The following is a 7,500-nucleotide window of genomic DNA, read 5'->3' as shown; positions in this document are numbered from 1 at the left end:
GGGGCGGAAACCCTAGGTTGTTTGTGAGAAAGAGTGTGATTGGTAGAACATAAATGACCAACAAGTGTATTAGTATCTATTTTTGTAAACTACGTAAACAATTTCCTTTTTCGTTTTCTTTGAACAAGTGATAGCAAAACATGTAGCATGAGCTATACTATCACTAACTTTGTTTTGGGATAATTATAAATTGCGATTTCCTGGCATAGTTTGTTTATCGAAATGTCAACACCTGCGGCATTTTCCCCTTCCTTCAACACAGCAAGTATCAATTATAGCTACATATTTCTTGAAACTTGAAAATGCTACATGCTTTAAAAGTCTATGTATGGCAGCTGTATCAAATAAAATTCTTCAAACTCGCTGATACCTTTCTAAATAGTTTTCGTAACTACACCATTTAGCACCGGCTAATCTGATAAAAAAGGAATTCAATCTCGCTCTTTACTTTTATCTGACACGTATGCAATCTAAATTTCCTTTGTATTTGTCAGTGTATTTTAAAGCTTTGATAGTAATCTTAATAAGTTTACGACAGAAATACCTATTTCCCGGTGTGTGAAAAGTCATGTTTGCTCACCAGGAACTTGAGTAGTTTGAAGAAAGAGGAAACATCTAGATAATAAAAAGCACGAGGTCGTATATTTGATACGCTTTACGACAATGAATCTTTATTAATTACTGAATATTCATTTCGCGGCTAATCAAAAAAGAAAATATGTCCGGTGTCCCATATGTCATAATGACATATGGGAAATCCGAGGTGAAAACGAAGCTGCTAAGCTGACACATTTTTCAAGATGGACGCAAGGCAATCTGAAATTGCAAACAGAAACCGCATTATTATGATGAGGGAAAGTAATTTCCCTCTCAGTGAAATAGCTAGAGAGTCGGGTATATCCCGCTCGATAGTATACAGGTGAATAAGGTGCGGGGAGGAGGGCACCCTGAACAACCGCCCTCGTTCCGGATGCCCCTTCACCAAGGCAGCTAAAATTCATATAAAGACCTACAACTTCCGCTAACCAGCCGCAAAACGACTACATGCAGATGAAATTGACCGCAGAACGTTATCAAAGAGAGGTTGAACAAATGACATTGTCAATATCGCCTCCAGTTCGCCCAGCAGTATGTGGAGAGCCACGGGAGGCTCCATTGATGGTGTTAATATCATTATCCTTTTTCAATTTGCTCGTAGACTTATTTCCAATTTTGATAAAGATACTTTTTAGATGTGACAGACAACACATCTATGAAACGGCGAGGAGTGCCCACGTGACCATTAATAAGTGGAGTGGATTCTCATGCATGATGTTGGTGAACTCGCCGAGAAAAAAAGGATATTCAGTTTAGACAAATATTTTGAAATTGTTCGAAGAAATATTTCTCCTAGCAGCAAGTTGCTATCCTTTAGCCCTTCCCAGAAACAACCATAATCGTGCAGGATAACTGTCCAACACACATCAGTTACGAAATGGTTCATGCTAAAAGCGATGGAAAGTGTTACGAAGGAAACCGGGACCTCACATAAGCACCTAAGTCATCTCTGTTCCAGGGATTAGACAAGGTTTTGTGTAACGATATTATAAGTATGACTGCCCCCAGTATTGGTCTTTCTTGTCTATAATTATTACCGTTTTTCTTTTCACAAATACACCGACAGTAAAATATCTCCAAAATTAATAATCATCCTCCCAATTGTTCGATTTACTGAATCCCCTGGCAAAAAAAAATATAAATACTGATTTGTGTATCTATATTTTTAAGGAAAAAAAATCAACTAAATGTTGACATATTTTGCCCAAGAAAGGATTCAAAATGTGTATCAACTATAAAACCAATGATTCTAAATAAAATGTTTAACAACTTCAGTTCCTCAGCAAACATGAACACAATCATTTTAGCCCTACTTCGGTTTTGCGTTCAGTTGCTTTATTTTCTGTTTATTGAAACAGTATTTGGATCTGACGAAAAGAAAACAAGCCATTGAATCATTTCAATAACATGTCAAGATAATATATGAAAACTTTGATTTTGTAACAATACACAAGTATGCCATTTTTATCTACACCTACGCATATACTGCAAACGGATGTGCATTGACAAACAAAAGAAAATAAAGCTTTAATAGATGACAAAAGGATAGCGCGAGATGAGCTGCCCATGTCGTCAGAATGAACTAGTTTTTTCCAAGATATTAGATATCATACCGCAAATGCATTGGGAGTAAGTTCTTAGACTTTTGATATTCATCTTCTTTGGAACCACCAAGCTAGTAGTTCCTCGAGTTACTAGGCTGTTCGAATATGGATGCAATTTATGGAATACTAATAGTGAAAACTATTGAGATTTTAGCATTGGAAACGAATATTATACTTAATGTTTCGGTCCTCGTTACCAAATATTGACTTAGTATTTCCATAGACGCTACACACACACACACACACTCATACACACACACACACACACACACACACACACACACACACACACACACACACACACACACACACACACACACACACACACACACACAATGATAAAACGTTTGTATATTCGTTGTAACTCTACTGCGATTTTGAGTCGAAATTATGTTCTATAATGAAAAATATGTAGCATGTTTTCTGTTTATTTAATCAGTATTTGGAGGTGAAAAGAAAAGAAAAAAATCATTAGTTTGATTAAACGCTTCTAGATGGTGTAGCCACGGCCCGCGAGAAGCTTTTAGAAAGGTACCAACGATTTTTAGTTGATTTAGCTGCCATACATAGACGTTTAAGGAATGAAGCGTTTTCATGCTTCAAGAAATATGCAGCTATAATTGAATATTATTTTGTTGAAAGAAGAGAGACATACTGCCTCACTTCCATAGGTGTTGCCATTTCGATAAACAAACTTCCTGGAAATCGCACTTTAAAAGGTATCCTACAACAAAGTCAATGATAGCTAATACTACATGTTTTGTTATTACTTGTTTGAAGAAAACGTAGTTTCCAAAAATAGATACTAATACACTTGTTAGCCATTTATGTTCTACCAATCACACTCCTCGTTACAAACAGCCTAGAATTTTCGCCTCATTCATGAAAATACTATTTACTCAATGTCTACAACCATGTTGTTGCCAGATGTACAGAAGTGGGACCCAGAAAGTGTACTGAAATATAATTACGCAACTGTACATACATATACACACACACACACACACATATATATATATATATATATATATATATATATATATATGTGTGTGTGTGTGTGTGTGTGTGTGTGTGTGTTTGTGTGTGTATATAAATATAATTGTGTACACATACATGTGTATATGTACATAGTATATACATATATATATATATATATAATATCCATCATAAATATAGATATATAGACATATAAATATATAGATATATACATATATGTATATACATGTACATATATATATATACATATATACATATATATACATATACATGTACGAACACACATATATACAAATATATATATATATATATATATATACATATGCATATATATCTATATATAAATATAAATATATACATACATATGTATATATACATAATATATACGTATATATAATACATGTATATATAATATATATATAAATATTATTTATGTATATATGTGTATATAAATATATATATTATATTTACATATACATATATGTATATATAAATACATGTTTATATAATATAAACATATATGATTTATATATATACATACATACATACATACATATATATATATATATATTTATATAGTTATATTTTTTTTATACACACATACATACCATCTAGCAGCGGCTAATCGAACTAATGGAGTGTCAGTTTCTTTTTCGCCCGAACTAAACATTAAAACAAACATTAAAACATTAAAAAGCATGCTTTCATTACAGAACATTTGCTAAATGCAGAACCGCAGCAGGGTTGAAATGAATATATATATATATATATATATATATATATTTTCACTGTGTAAGTCAATATTTGATAATGAGTAACTAAACAGTACGTATAATTATTTTCGATTATTCAGAATACTTTTTATTTTCTGCTAAAACTGACTATAATTCTCACTATTATTATTCCACAAGTCTTGGCCTTTCTCTGAGGAGTCGTATTCGATCAGCTGAGCGAGAAAATTCAGGTTTGCCTGGTTCAGCTTGAGCAACTACTAGCTAAGTGGTTCCAATTTATATTTCCCTTGTATTCGCCAGTGCATGTCAAAACTTTTGACATGCACATGCACTTTTCAAATACATAATCTTAATATGTTTACGATAGAAATACTTATTAACCAGTCATCAAAACTCTTGTTTGTTCACCCAGAACTTGAGTGGTTTGAAGAAAGAAGAACCATCTAGAAAAGAAAAAACAAGAATTCATATATTTGATACTCTTTATGATAATCATTCTTCAATAGATACCATCATTTCGTGGCTAATCCTAATACATGTAAAACAAGAAAGAAAATATGTCCGATGGTATATGACGTCATAATACATATGGGAAATCCGAGGCTGCCAAGCTGACATTCTTTTTTTTTTTCAAAATGAACGCAAGGCAATCTGAAATCATAAATCGAGAGTAATTTCTCTCACAGTGAAGTAAACAGAGAGCCGGGTATCTCCCGCTTGATGGTATATAGGTGAATAAGGTGGGAGGAGGAGGGCTACCGTGAACGACTGCCCTCACCAATGCATCTTAAATTCATATAAAGACCTACAGCTCCCGTCAACAAGCCGCACGGAGAAGAAAACGACTGCATGCAGATGGTATTCATCACAAAACACACGGGAAGCTCGATTGTTGGATTTGAGAGTTAGTTAAAAATTTGATAACGATATATGTTTATATATGAATCACATTTTATGTTCTAATTATCTATCATTATTAAGTTTTCAGATGTGACAGACGACAAATCTATGAAATAAGTTGGGTGGATTTTCATGCATGCTGTTAGTGAACTCGCCGAAAAAGAAAGATTCAGTTCAAATCAGCACATTGCTATTCTTTGGCCCTTCCCAGAAACAACCATATTCGTGCATGATAACTGCAGTTAAGACCATGACCATAGCCATGGAAGTCCTTCCGTGGCCAAGCAAGGCATTCAACTCAAACCCGATGAAAATTGTTTGGGCGAATATTGTCAATGTTTGGGAATCACGTCACCTCTGTCCCGGGGATTAGACAAGGTTTTGAATAACACTACATTGTTGTGAGATGTGCTGTTGGTACAACAGACAGCTTTACGGTAGAAGTTGGGCTACACCAAGGATCCGAACTTAGCACATTCCTATTTGCGATCATGATTGATAGGCTAACGGAAGGCATTAGAATAAGTGCGCTAGAGACGATGATGTTTGCAGATAATATTGTGCTCTGCTGCGTGGGTAGACAAGAACTGGATGATAACCTAGAAGTGTGGAGGTTTGCATTGGAAAGGAGGAGAATGAAGGTGAGCAGAAGTAAGACGGAATATCTGTGCTAATGAAAAAGAGGGAAATGAAAAATAAGTATGCAGGGAGTGGAAGTTACGAAGGTAGAAGCGTTTAAATACCTCGGATCGACGGTGCCCAGTGATGGAGGGTGTTCAGCAGAAGTGACAAAAAGAATTCAGGCAGGATGAGGTGGGTGGAGAAAAGTGACTGGTGTGTTATGTGACAGAAATATGACTGCGTCAGTGAAAGGGAAAATCTACAGGACCTGTGTCAGACCAGCTATGTTGTATGGTATGGAGACTGTACCAGTGACAAAATTGCACGAAAAGAAAATGAAGTGACAGAAATGAAAATGTTGCGTTTCTCACTAGGACTGACGAGAAAGAACAAAATTAGAAACGAGGTATGCATGTATATGTATATATATGTATATACATATGTATGCATATATATATATATTCATATATATATATATATAGAGAGAGAGAGAAGAGATATATTTATATATATATATATATATATATATATATATATATATATAACACACGCATATATATGATATATACACAGACACAGCATGGGGAAGTTTGGAGGAAAAGCTAGTGAGCGGAGGCTAAGATGGTTTGGGCACGTACGAAGAAGGGACAAGGAATACGTGGGAAACAGAATGCTAAGAATGAAACCACCTGGGAAACGGAAGAGAGGAAGACCAAAGAGACGGTATATGGACACGATTACCGAAGACATGGTCCAAGTGGGTGTTACAGAAATGGATGTGCAGGACTGGCTGAGGTGGAGAAGAATGATCCGCTGTGGTGACCCCTGAACGTAGCAAGGATAAGCCGAAAGGCAAAGAGGAAGATACACACACACACACACATCTATATATATATATATATATATATATACATACACACACACACACACACACATATATATATATATATATGTATAAACATGTACTATACTATATACTATATATCTATATCTCTCTCTCTCTCTCTCTCTATATATATATATATATATATGTGTGTGTGTGTGTGTGTATCATCATCATCATCATTTTGGGGCTAACGCCGGCAGGGGCGCAGAGCCGCATCCACCCTTCGCTTCCACCTACGAGGGTCCCTCATGGCGAGCCGCCAGGCAGGGGCCCGGCCCATCTCTAGTTCCTCATGACAGGTTTGATCGATCTGCCCAAGCCACGACCTTCTCGGTCGTCCCACAGGCCTCCTCCATCCAGGGTTGTCTCGGACAGAGACAACCTGATGGGCAAGATCATCCTGAGTTGGCGATCGCGGATTGTGCAAGTAACAGGTCCTGTACCGGTCTCACGGTTGGACACATGGTCCCGCCAACTGTACCCCATGATCCGGCGCAAGGATCTGTTACAAACGACGAGATTCCAGAGCACAAGATAGTGTCCAAGTTTCACTACCATAGAGTAAAACTGGCAGTATCAGGGCCTTGAAAACACGTAACTTGGTCCTTCTGCACAGGTACCGACATCTCCAAATACTCTTATCGAGAGATTACATGACCCATGCTGCCAGGCAGGTCAGGGGGAAAGGTACCAGTCTGTCAGATGATAGACAGGACTGCATGCAAGCCCCTTGCCATAGGTTCTCCATCAGCCTTTAACAATTCGGCTGGGATGCCACAAACACCTGCTGCTTTACCACTCTTCAGCTTGGAGATCGCCCCCCTGATTTTGGTCAGGGAGGGTGGATCCTCGCTGATGGGTGGGTCTGGCAGAGGAGTCTCAACATTACCCGCATCCATGTTAACTGTTGGTGGATCAACCTTATACAACTGCTCAAAATACTCAGCCCAACGCACACGCACCCCATCAGGATCTGAGATTATTAGGCCACTTGCTGAGCGGACTGCAGTCGTCTGTGAGGAGGGCTTGGAGTTCAGCTTTCTCAGGGTTTGGTAGGCAGGACGAAGGTCATTTACTAGGAAATGGCTTTTGACCTCCTCTGCAAGATTACTGATAAACTGTTCCTTATCCCTTCTCAACAGTGACCTAGTTCTGCGCACCA

The sequence above is a fragment of the Penaeus chinensis genome, chromosome 36 (assembly GCF_019202785.1).
Source record: "Penaeus chinensis breed Huanghai No. 1 chromosome 36, ASM1920278v2, whole genome shotgun sequence".
NCBI classification, from domain to species: Eukaryota; Metazoa; Arthropoda; class Malacostraca; order Decapoda; family Penaeidae; genus Penaeus; species Penaeus chinensis.
Note: the sequence above shows the minus strand (reverse complement) of the source record.